Source organism: Diabrotica undecimpunctata, chromosome 7, assembly GCF_040954645.1.
Source record: "Diabrotica undecimpunctata isolate CICGRU chromosome 7, icDiaUnde3, whole genome shotgun sequence".
NCBI lineage: Eukaryota > Metazoa > Arthropoda > Insecta > Coleoptera > Chrysomelidae > Diabrotica > Diabrotica undecimpunctata.
Window position 1 is genome coordinate 133777752 of NC_092809.1, and position 13852 is coordinate 133791603.

At 32.5% G+C, this 13852-nt stretch overlaps 1 protein-coding gene across 2 annotated transcripts in view; it reads left to right on the forward strand.

The window, feature by feature from the left end:
* The window catches only part of LOC140445865 (uncharacterized), a 151532-nt gene that overhangs the window by 667 nt on the left and 137013 nt on the right, over positions 1-13852 (forward strand). The gene's annotated exons all lie outside the window — the stretch shown is intronic.

Sequence of the window (13852 nt, forward strand, 5' to 3'; positions counted from 1 at the left end):
TAACAAATTTATTAAAATTTTTATACTAAATTATTAAAAATAAATAAAATACTATTTTTAAATTTGTCCCCTTTTATAAAATTTAACATTATTGCCAAAATAAAAAAACAGATTATATAACATGTATATATGATCAAAATATATTATTTTCAAGCGAATTTTCTTTATTTAGGGTGAAGAAAAAACGAAACATAAAGAGCTTTATTTTATTTTTATTTTTTTTTTAATTAGTTGCTAAAGTAAGTTAGGTATATTTTTTTTTTCATAATAAAATACTAGTTTGTTATAATTTTAATATTTATTTAAAATCATGTAGAAAAAGAGATTATTTTTTATTATTAAGTTACTAAAAAATAGATTATAAATACAAATCGCATCAATGAAAAATAGATCCGCGTTCGAATTATACCAAAGAGAACACTTTATAAATTAAATAATATTCTTGAATATGACGGTTTTCTACTCGGAATTATTTTTATATACATGGATTTGCTTAAAATTCTGACAGTGGGTAGAAAATAGCTCAAAGATCAAAAAATCTACCCTATGCCAATATGTGCTTTTCCTCTGTAGGTGGTTATCACACCAAATCAGGGGTGGGAAAAGTGTATCTAAAAAAGACATAAAAGTCAATAGAATAGTGAATTTTATGACAAAAATATTCTTTCGAAAATATTTTTCGGAAACACAATATTTTTGTAATTATTCTTGACTGAAAGTTCAGAAATTACATTAAAAAAGATGTTTTTGAGCGGTTTTTCGCGAATAATTTCAAAAATTTAGATTTTATCAGGAAAACTTTTTGGATATAAAACATAGCTTTAAAACAAAGAGATTAGTTTTTATTATTACCGTAAACTTAATATTAACAAAGTTATGGCTGTTCGAAAGTAGACTTTTATTCATAGAATATAAAATTAAAACATATGATGTTGAATAACCGGAAAACAGTAACTTTTTCATGGAAAACTACTGACCCCCGCCAAAACCACCCTGGTTAAAACTATTCGTTGTTCATCTATAATTTACTTCATGTATATACAAATATTATATTCTGGAAATTTAACTGGTTTAAAAGGTTTAATTTTGAAAAATTCCGAGAATTTCTCAAAAATCTTCTTTTTTCGAAATATCTCAACAACTAAAAAATGTTTAGAAAAAATGCTAGAATAAATAAACATCTTTTTTTCTTCAAGCTCTTTCAGCGTAACCTTTAAAACGAAGGACTTCCGCTGAAAGGGCTTGAAGATGGTGCTAAACACATGCGAATACAACCTTTAAACAATCATATTTCATTTAGTTTTTAACCTATAGAAATAAAAAAAAATTAAAATCTTTAGTTAAAAAAATAAAAATCGGTTGCCTGTAAAGTCGGTTTTACGGGCGAAGATTTTACGTGACAACGTCTTTTTCTCGGTAGAATATTTATTGATATGAATATTATTAAATTGCACAATAGGAACAAGGAATTGAATGAAAATAAGAATTGCACAAATTTTAACTATAGAAATATATTTTGTTTACTAAAACATTGTACATGTAAACTTAAACTTAACTAATTTCTATTTGAGTGATTTTGTTGAGGATAGGACGATGATAGGAGAAATATGAAATGAAAGGAAGTGTTTCTGCTGTAATGTGTCTTGAACGCCAAGAACGCTCGAGAAAGACAGAGACACAAGCACGGAAGCACGCACCGATTCAACGCGCCTAATTCTCTAGTGCTGCGCGCGCAGCGGACCGATCATGTTTGAGTGGGAGAGAGACGCAAGGCATTCGCCGGTCCGGCGGGCCTCTCTCTCGTTCGGTGACTCACTGTAACAGACGTGAGCGGGCGTTACACTTTTTCATGAATGACTCCGAGCCACAACCTAATTTAAGACGTTGTCACGTCAAAAAAATCTATTTGTTATTCTAGCATTTTTCTGTATCTGTTTTAGAGTGTTGGGTGATTTTGAAAAAAATATGATTTTTGAGAAATTAAAAAATAGGATCTTTATTTTAAACTCGGGTTTTTTTCAAAACTAAACCTTTTAAGCCAGTTAACTAACAGAATATAATGTTTGTGTATAAATAAAGTAAATTGTAAATGAATAATGAATTGTTTAAACCAGGGTGGTTTTGGCAGGGGTGAGTTTGTACCTTTCTGCATTACAAAAAATATAAGCGGTTTTATTTTAGCTATAACTTACCTTAATTTTCATGCAAATTACTTTTACCAGTGAGTGGTCATTTTGAAGGTTTTTTTTTTAATTTTTAAAAAAGTTTTTAGAATTTTTCCATAAAAAAACCGTTTTCCGGTTATTCAACATTATATGTTTTGGTTTTGAACCAACGATGAATAAAAATCTACTTTCGAACAACCATAACGTTGTTAATATTAAGTTTACGGTAATGTTATAAAACGAATTTATTTGTTTTATTTTAGCTATATTTTATATGCAAACAGTTTTCCCGATAAATCTAAATTTTTTGGATTTATTTGCGAAAACTCGTTTAAAAACATGCTTTTTTGACGTATAATTTCTGAACTTTCAGAAAAATGTTGACTTTTAGAAAAAAACTCTAAAGAACATTTTTGTCTTAAAAATCACTATTCTAGCGATTACCGTTTTTTGATAAACTTTTTCCACCCACGAGTTGTGACAACCATCCCCAGAGGAAAATCACATATTAGCATAGAAAAGATTTTGATTTTGGTGCAATTTTATAAATACTGACAAAATTTCAAGCAAATCAATGTATATAAAAAAATCAGAGGTTTTCTAATATTTTTACCGTCTTATCCTGAAATACAATTGTTAGGATAAATAATGGGTATACTGATATTACCCGCAAAAAACATTTTTTTTAATGTGGGTATAATTGCATATTTAACCGTTATTTTAAATTTTCAATCAATCTTCCTAATAACTTTTTATTGTTGTCAAAAATAAAGCTACTTTATTTTAAACACATTTTAAATAATTGAAAAATAATTATATTTGATATTAAAATACATGACATCAAACTCACTTGTTCCTTTAATCTCTTTTTGACATCCTTTTCGCGAACTAGTATTTTATTAAAAGGTAAAAGAAATAATAAATTAGACTTACTCACAATCAATTTAATTTAACTAATCAGACGACTGGATTCGCTTTCTACAATATGCAAAGCATCTTCAGGTCACGATACAAAGCTAAATAAATGCTGAAAATAATAAACCCATATTAGGGTGTTGTCTAATAAAGATAAAATAAAGATAGATGATATAAATTATATAAATTACAGTAATTATGCCAATATTACATGTCTGTGGTTTTTCAAAATGAATAAGATGTTTAAGCAGACAAGGTAAGACCCACAAATTGGTAAAATAGTCTATTAAACTGTAATGAATTAATAAATAAACAAATAAATAAAACATTACTTACATGCCGGTACTCTATTAATTGATGGTTGAAAGAACATGGTTCAAACTATCTTGTATTGTTGATTGGAGAACTCAAGTCAACTATTGTAATTGTTTAACAGTAAACAGGGAAGTTCTTGAAGAGACAGATTTTATCCAATGAAGTAGAGATAGGTGAAATGTAATTATTTGTTTGATGAAAGTAATTTTCTATACCATTAAGTTCTTTAAAAGTTATTTATATTTATTCTGGAGATATATTTATGAAATGTGTGTTATTTATTGAGATTTTTATTTTTGTTTTGGAAGGTGACAGTTGTAAGACTGTTTAAGTTTAATTTTTAACTTTATATAGTGAACTTTACATCCATTTGCCACATATTACAAGATAACTCTATTAAAGATTTTGATAATTACAAGCTAATCTAATTGCACACCCACACAATTTGTACATCTATTCTTATTCATTGTCTTACAACTGTCACCTTCCAAAACAAAAATAAAAAATAAAAATCTCAATAAATAACACACATTTCATAAATATATCTCCAGAATAAATATAAATAACTTTTAAAGAACTTAATGGTATAGAACATTACTTTCATCAAACAAACAATCACATTTCACCTATCTCTACTTCATTGGATAGAATCTCTCTCCTCAAGAACTTCCCTGTTTTCTGCTAAACAATTACAATAGTTGACTTGAGTTCTCCAATCAACAATACAAGATAGTTTGAACCATGTTCTTTCAACCATCAATTAATAGAGTACCGGCATGTAAGTAGTGTTTTATTTATTTGTTTATTTATTAATTCATTACAGTTTAATAGACTATTTTACCAATTTGTGGGTCTTACCTTGTCTGCTTAAACAACTTATTCATTTTGAAAAACCACAGACATGTAATATTGGCATAATTACTGTAATTTATATAATTTATATCATCTATCTTTATTTTATCTTTACTAGACAACACCCTAATATGGGTTTATTATTTTCAGCATTTATTTAGCTTTGTATCGTGACCTGAAGATGCTTTGCATATTGTAGAAAGCAAAACCGGTCGTCTGATTAGTTAAATTAAATTGATTGTGAGTCAGTCTAATTTATTATTTCTTTTACATTTTGAAATGGACTCACATAAGCAACCATGGACGTCTTTATTTATACGTCCATGTAAGCAACACATTCATGATTAGTATTTTATTATTTTCTCGAACATATCTAATGTAATTAATTTGGCTTTCCTTGATCTAAATTTAGCTATTTTATATAATAGCATGATACATACACGAAAAGTTTGACGAATTGTGTTCCTTTCGCCGTTTATTTTTTTATATTCGTCGTCTCAATTCATCAAAGCCGTAACAAAGCTCTTACTGCAATTTGTAAATTTTTTACACATTTCGTACAGCTCAAAAAGACAGAAAACTATAGTCGTTTTCGTTTAAGCCTGCCAAAATAGGTTGCGCCTTATGCAGCATTACACTAGAATAGTGGAAATAACAGGACGCATTCGCTGGCTTTCCGTGTTTGAGTTTGCATAATACCGACTCTCTGAAAATATACGGCATACAGAAATAACAAATAACGTTATAACAATCTATTGATATCAATTCATACACGGAAAGTTTGACGAATTGTGTTCCTTTCAACGAATTCATCAAAGCCGTATTTATTTATTTATCGTATGGCAATTACAACACATTTAGAACAAATACACAAACACTAGTAATATAGGTATTTGACAAACTTTAAATAGTTACAAACAAACATCAAGTGTATTTATATAATCAATTGACTCTGAAGTTGCAAACAGGAAGTTTTCAGGGCTACCATTGTAGGATCTTGAGGGACACTCTTGAATTATGTGGTCGATGGTTGGTTCTCCCCACAGTCACATTGAGGAGACGGGTTCTTTTCCCATTTATGTAGCATGTATGTACATCTGCCATATCTGGTTCGGATCCTATTTAGAGTGGACCATGTTTTGCGTGAACGATCAAAACCTGGTGGCTTGTGGGTAATGCAGGGCATGTTATTTTGCCATTCGTTCCATTCTTGGGACCATGCATTCGTGATGTTGAACTCCTCATGTATCATTCTTGCCGTTTTCATTGGTGGTTTTCTAGAACGGAGACGGGTATTTCGTGCATCCTCGGTATCTTGGTGGATCGGCAGGTTAATATTGTTCATGATCTTTTTGTATTCACGTGTAAGTGCGTCGACTCGTCGTAAATGTGGAGGTGGGATGTGACTTAATACTGGAAGCCATTGGGTGGAAGTTGATTTAATTGTACCAGCTATCATCCTCATAGTGCTGTGCAGCTGATTTTCGACTTTTTTTACGTGTGGGCTGTGTAGCCAGACTGGAGCACAATATTCAGCGGTCGAGAAAACAAGGGCTAAGGCAGTAGAGCGAAGAGTGGAAACCGATGCTCCCCAGGTGGTACCGTAGAGCTTCTGTATAATGTTATTTCTTGTACTCAACTTTTGGACAGTTTTTGTTAAATGCTCTTTAAATGATAGCGTTCTGTCTGGTGTTACGCCCAGGTACTTCGGTGTTTTGTTGTGAGTAAGTGTAGAATTTTCAAACCGTATGTTGAGTTCCTTTCCAGCAAGTTTATTGTTCAGGTGAAAGCAACTAACTTCTGATTTGGATGCATTTGGTTAAAGTCGCCACTTGCGAAAATATTTGCCCAATATATTTAAGTCTGCCGTCAGAACTTCTTCAGACGTTTCTAGTATTCTGCATCGTGTAGCGAGGGCCCAGTCATCGGCGTATCCGAACTTTCTTGACTGTGTTTCCGGCATATCTGCTAGGTATAAGCTAAATAGTAGTGGAGAGAGCACTGACCCCTGTGGTAGGCCATTCTTAAGTTTCTTTGGTAGGCTGATATCTGCGCCCATCACTACTTGAAACATTCGGTCGTTGAGCATGCTATCTATTAGGCGTGCTATTGGTTTACAGGGGATTGAACGGAGAATTTTGTATATAAGGTCCTCTCTCCATACTGTATCGTAAGCTGCCGAGAGATCAATAAATGCCGCTAAAGTTTTAAGTCTTCTTTGAAAACCCGCTTCGATGTAGGTGGTGAGTGACATTACCTGGTCTGCACAGCTTCGTTCTGGTCGAAAACCCGCTTGTTCGACTGGGATCGCCTGGAACAGTTCTGTACTGATTCTATTATATATAAGCCTCTCTAATAGTTTGTAGATGGAAGAGAGAAGCGCAATTGGTCTGTAGTTTTTTAGGTTGTCGGCGGGTTTGCCTGGCTTTAGTATGGCTATTATCTTAGAGCGCTTTAGTTCTTGTGGAATATTTCCAGTTACCATGATGTCTGTGAAAAATCGAGCCAGCCACACTTTTGTATACTTGTATCAAAGCCGTAGCAAAGTTCTTACTGAAATTTGTAAATCTTGTACATGTATATATATATATATATATATACACTCCGCATATATATATATATATATATATATATATATATATATATATATATATATATATATATATTCCGAAAGATTTATGTGGTTAGTACAATTAAACCTAGAGCAAACCTAAAATTAATACTACTACAAGAATTAATATTAAATTCAACAGTCTTCCGGGTTGAACCACGTCCGATTATCCGATTATCACTGCACCGAGCTTTCGACATCGTCTCTGATGTCTTCTTCAGGGCTTTCGAGGTCTTAGTCTCTCGAGCCGCCAGACATTGCAGTAATGCATTGATTAGTGATCAGTGTAGTAGTGCCTGGGGTCTATCGTTTGTGTAAAACTCTATAAATGTTTGTTTCTCCAACTCCGGTTATGGTTGAACATGCTATCCACATTATTGGTTTATTAAAATTACTGCAATATTTATAATAAAAAAGGTCATACATACTCCGCTACCAAAGCAGTCATACACACTCAATATTTTCAATTAGAGATTAGGTCACAAGAAATACTTTTTTCCTAAAATTTATAAATAAAAATGATTTCCATATAGTTTCAACTTACTTACAGACATACTGTACAGCGAAACTTCTATACTGGCATTGTATTAATTTTTCTCTATACCAAAATGCTGAGTTGAGCGTCACGGAAGAAGATCCACGAGAAAGCGTCACGAATTAACGGGCTTCACATCGATTAACTACTCTAAATCAATTCGTTTTTAGGCATCATATATTTTTTACCGTTAGTTGTTAATAAGATTCTTCCAGCTATACTTAAATTTTATTTCTAAACATCTTATTTATTTTATATAATAATTAAATTTGCTATCAAATGATATTAATTTATATTTTATTAATAATTTAATATTTTGTCTGACTTTGACGGGTTTGTCAGAAGTAAACAACGTATTCTTTGTTGATACGTTAGCAAGTAACGCTATTAGCAAACAATAATTTAATAAATTATTTTAATATAATATAATTTGTTTCAAATAGAAATAATAAAATTTCTTAAAAATACAGAAAACATAGTTCTCTAGTCTACAGTGCCACCTACTGTACCACCTTTTTTAAATATTAAAACATTATATTTTAACAAGCTTTGAAGTCGGCTTCCATCTCAAAACTCGTTTTAAAAATACAATTTTTTGAAAAACGAAACAAATAGTTTACGTACAACTTACAGTCCTTTAGCTTGCTTTATAATTTTTTAGGAGTTTTGGAACAATTTACAGTAGACAAAGTATAAATACCAGAAAAATGTAGAACAATATCGACGACATTCGCCAGGAAAAAAAATCAGATAATCTTGACTACATTCTTTAGTTTGCATATTTAATTTCAAATAATATTTAAGTAATCTATAACCATAGCAATCAAAATAGAAGATAATACATACGTAGTTGGCCCAATATAAGCTTTCGCCCATTCTATAGCGTCATGATTCCAAGAAAAGATGCAAAGCAGTTGACTACTGGTTCGTTCACCACAATTTGTCGTCATTTTGTGTGTAAATCACGCCTACTATTGTATTAAAACCATTCTGGTATTTACAAATAGGGTCAATTTAAAAATGAATATTAATTTAAAATATGCAAAAAAGTATTTTTATATTTACAAACTTTTATTATCAGAGAAAATTTCCAGCCTAGCTACATTTTTAAGGAATGACTGCAATACAAAAAAAAATGAATAATTCAGAACATATTATAGTACCATTGAATTATCTCGAAGTAATCAAAAAAATTGTTATTAGATGTCATAAAACAGTTTTTGCAAACTGTTCCGAAGGATAGGCCCATTTTCAGAGAAAATAATCAAAAGACATACATTAACATTAGTGTCAGAAAACTACAAAATCCTAGTTTTGATGACAAGTTGATCGATAAACAATAAATAAATAGACGTTTAAAAAGTATTTCTTAAATTTATTGAGATTATTCGAGCATAGTTGCTTCTGCAGTCAGAAACTTTAATTTCAAACTCTGACAGTATAAAATCTAAGTAATCTAGTGCTTTGAATTAAAAGTAGAGAGTTATACGAAAAAAGGTGGGAACTTATGGCTCGGTGAAACTCATTGATTAATTCAACCGGAAAGAAGGTAACGCTATAAAATCGGAAATGGTCTTCCATCTTCTTTATTCCAGGTAATAGATATATCAAGTCAGGTAGTGACGCTTCTTGCTAATGCATGAAGATACCTGATTTGACAATGACAAGTGCGACCTTGCCGAAACGTCGTCAAAATAATGGTTTTTCTGAAAACCAATATATATATATATATATATATATATATATATATATATATATATATATATATAAATATATATATATTGGTTTCACTTCAATTTGAGCTCCACTATTCTCCTACACGTGTTTCGAAGTGTCAGAAAGACTTGTTGTAGCTCGAATTGAAATAAAATGCTATTAAGCGATCCAAGTTTATTAAAAGCTACGAATGATGCATAGCTTCCACTTTTTCTTGCTTCATATAAAACTAGGTACTGGCATATACAGGTATTTTATGTTACTATAATGGCCATATAGATAAACAGCATTTCATTTCCATTCGAGCTACCATAAATCTTGCTAAAGGGAGATCATCCTGGCTTTACAACCCTGCGTGGGTGCTAGCCTCCTCAAGAATGTCTCTCCAGTCGTCCCTATCCATCGCCTTCCTCCGCTAAGCACGTATTCCCATATTCCTCATGTCTTCATCGATCTTATCAATGAACTTTATTCTGGGTTTTCCTCTTCTTCTCTGGCCAATGGGTCTATCAAGAAGCGTATTTGTAGCTGGGTCATTTTGTTCCATCCGCATTACATTATATTACAGTTCGAAGTTGTATCGTCTTGCGCCTTAGTACTTTTCTTTCGAAACATCCCAACCTGTTTTTATTACTTTTTGTTAGAGTCCAGGTCTCTGAACCATATGTTAGGACTGGACGTATTATTATTTTGTAGAGTTTTATTTTTGTATTTCTCGATATAATTCTGGATTTGGTGATGATTGAGCCCAAAATAGCATTTGTTAGCCCTGAAAATTCTGCGGTTTATCTCTGCCGTAGTATTATTTTCAGTATTAAGAAGCGCTCCTAGGTATACAAATTCGTTTACTGCTTCGATGACATCGATGTTTTCTATAGGGTCTCCTCCCGCACCCTCTTATTTATTTTAAAAGTCAGACAGTTCCCCATGAATTCGTACTCTACATTCAACTTTTTCAAGAGTTAGTTTTGTTAAATTTACCAATGGATTTGGTATTCCTAGCTCTTTCGATTTCGATGCGATGAGTATCAATGCCATATTTGGCAGTGTTTTTTCTAAAATTTGTTTCAGGGTTGTAATCTGATAAATTGTCGATTTACCACCTCTGAAACCAGCCTGGTATTTTCCTACTATCCGTTCTGCATATGATGCCATAGGAAGACATAGTACTATGAAAAATATTTTATACTCTGCATTTCGAAGCGTATTTCCTCTGTGGTTAAAGTATTCAAAGATATCTCTTTTTCTGTATGGAGCCAAATTATTCCAATATTCCAATCATTGGGAAGTGATTTTTGTGTCCATATTTCTTTTATAAGCTGCTGAAATGACATTATGGTAATTTTTCCACCTTCTTCATATAGTTCAGCTAGGAGATTATCTATTCTGGGTGATTTGTTTCTGGCTAGTTTTTTAACTGCTTCGTTAACTTCAAGAATCGTTGGTGATTCTTTTTCCCTTTCGTCTGTTCCTCTTACTTCATATATATTAAGTGCTTCTCTATATCCTTCTCCTTCTTCCTCTATATTAAGTACTGAAGAGAGATAAAACCTCTAAATACGTGTAGGAGAATGGTCGAACTCGAATTAAAGATAAATGCAATCGTCTTTTTTACTTGAACGTGTTTTCTTTACATAAGAAGCGAAAAAGATGGTTTTTTGCAAGGGTATACTTTGGATGTATTGTCAGGTTATTTCTGACATCATCCAGTAGCGTCCAGTAAGCTTGGATTTGCAGTTATCCAATTCGACTTCAAAGACAAGTCTTTTGACTTCGAATTTGAGTGTCCTTCTCCTTTATTTCTACTATTTGTAAAGACGCAATCAAATTCTGGTGTTGGCAATGGTCAAACGTTTTAGAGTAGTCAATAAAGTAAATTTAGACGTCGTAGCTGACGTCGGCATCTCTAGAGCGGAACTTTTAAAGAAAATTAAAAACTTTTCTCGTGTATCCATGGAAATTGCAAAATCCAAACTGGATTTCTCCTACATTTTCTTTCCACTTCGTTTAATTACTTGCATGAATAATTTTAAGAAAAGTTTCAAGCAAATGACTCATAAAGCTGACGGTTTGAAACTCCTCACACATATTCCTCTGGAATATTACCTGAATCGTAAATGACGCTGAAGAGTTCATTTAATTATTTTTTGCTCGAAAAGAAGAAAAAAACAAAGGCTAGAAAAACGGTTAAAAGGTGTTAAATCTAATCAGATTAATTAAAACTGTCTATTTATGGCCAGCACGTCAAGCCCCGTCATTTGTCGGTAAATTGGCTCGATTTAAAAGAAGTTGGAAGCTGATGTATAGCATGTACTTACCCTTTCAACCCTCCCAACGTGACTAGGAACAGGTACTGCCAGTGTCGTGGTAATTTTACTATGAAGTGGTCTGACGAAGTTGTTTTAGAATTTTTATCAATGTATAAATCACCCATTTTACTAAAATTTTTACCGGCAACACTGGTGGACAAAAATAAACCTAATTCTCGATCTCGAAAGGACAAGCTTTATTGGGGTAGTTATCAAAAAGTAGATATTTATAAATTTCACATTAATATGGGGTGCCAACTGTGTTCTCTTTTCTTTTCACTAATATATATTTTCTGTTTCTCGTTGACGACATGAACAAGCGACGAGCGCCTTTCCACGTTCTGTGAGTTGCCGGTTTTAGAGTTACCCGAATGAAAAGAGCAAATATGAAATAATGAATAAAGAAAAGCGGCCTAAAGTACAATATACAGATTGAACGAATTTAAAACGGAACATACGAAATCAATGTATTTCGGCTCAACTCTGCTCTAGGTGGTTGGCCAACAAAAGGTTGTCAAATATTTATATTATAAACATCTAATACTTCAGCGGGCTGCTGGATTCTGAATTCATTCAAGAACAAGTCAAAACTCCACCCAAAAAAGTTGACTAGAATCACTGTGAAAACTAGACTACACAAGCAGTTATTATGCTGTCAAACCACTTATCGCTTCCTTATAGTCCAAGAGATAGAGCCGAAATTTTGAACTGATCAGTAATATGACATTTCTCTATTGGAATATATTCATTGTAACTGGGTTAAGACTTTGCCTTACAGGCGGACGCCCCTCGTGGTACAGGGGGTGGCTATACAGGGATAAAGTTTGAAAATTTGCCCAGAGTAAGATCTTGGTATAACTAGACGAAATCCCAAAGGGCGGACACGAGAGTGGATACATAAGGGGTGGCGGACAGGGATGAAAGTGCAATTTTTTGGGGAAAAATTAACGATAAGTAATATGTCCGCCATTTTCATGGCTCATTATTAAGCCCCTAAAAACTCTAAATCCAAAAGAGCGGACGGCTGGGTTGGTACAGAGAGCCATAAAACGGGGTCAAATGTACCACTTGCCTGCGCATTTTAGGTCTCGGTAACAATTTTCAAACTGATTTTATTATGATATTTTTATACCGATTGATTTGAAAATTTGTATGCTCACCTCTGTTACTATTCTGAAAAGCGTCAAGTAGAGTTTTCCTTAAAATTTTCGAAAAAAATTTCCGTAAATGAAAATTTTCGTAATTTTTTGAGGTAAAATCTAATTTATAGAATCCTTTCGATTTTCTGTAAGTTATACCATGATTTTATTCCAAAAATTTTGAAACGATTTTTCCGATAAGAAAAAAAATTTAGAAAAACTTTAAAAATTTCGTCATTTTTCTCACTCTCATTGATGGCATCACATTCATCATCTTCGTCACTTTCACTTTCAGTAATATCACATTCATTATCTGCTTCATTTTCAATCACTACTTCTCGAACTGATTCTGGCATCTGAGGTCCACTAAACAATTTGAATTTATATGTTTCATTTTCAAGCTCCCAACCATGTTCTTCAACAATCAATTCTGTTGGTACTTTTTTATGAGCATTTGTCCAAATATTTGAAATATAATGAGCTCGCAGTAGATGTTGGTGTAATTCATCTTGACATGATGGTAAGCTTGAAGCATCGAAATTTTTAGTTTTTATAGTTTTTTTTTTTAAAGGCTCGTTCACATCATGCAACTTATACTGCCGGTTAAATAGTGAAAATCTGACATCGTTTACTTTTCTGTTTGGAATTGTTCTCTTCAATCCTGTTCCATATAAGTGACATATGAAAGTTTCTAAGGTTTCAAATCGAAAGATTCTAAAAATTTTTTTTTAACCACAGTTTTACCTCAAAAAACTACGAAAATTTTCATTTACGGAAATTTTTTTCGAAAATTTTAAGGAAAACTCTACTTGACGCTTTTCAGAATAGTAACAGAAGTGAGCATACAAATTTTCAAATTAATCGGTATAAAAATATCATAATAAAATCAGAAAATTGTTACCGAGACCTAAAATGCGCAGGCAAGTGGTACATTTGACCCCGTTTTATGGCTCTCTGTACCAACCCAGCTGTCCGCTCTTTTGGATTTAGAGTTTTTAGGGGCTAAATAATGAGCCATGAAAATGGCGGACATATTACTTATCGTTAATTTTTCCCCAAAAAATTGCACTTTCATCCCTGTCCGCCACCCCTTATGTATCCACTCTCGTGTCCGCCCTTTGGGATTTCGTCTAGTTATACCAAGATCTTACTCTGGGCAAATTTTCAGCCATATTATTGATCGTTAATTTTTCCGAAAAAAATTACAACTTCATCCCTGTATAGCCACCCCCTGTACCACGAGGGTCGTCCGCCTGTAAGACAAAGTCTTAACCCAGTTACAATGAATATATTCC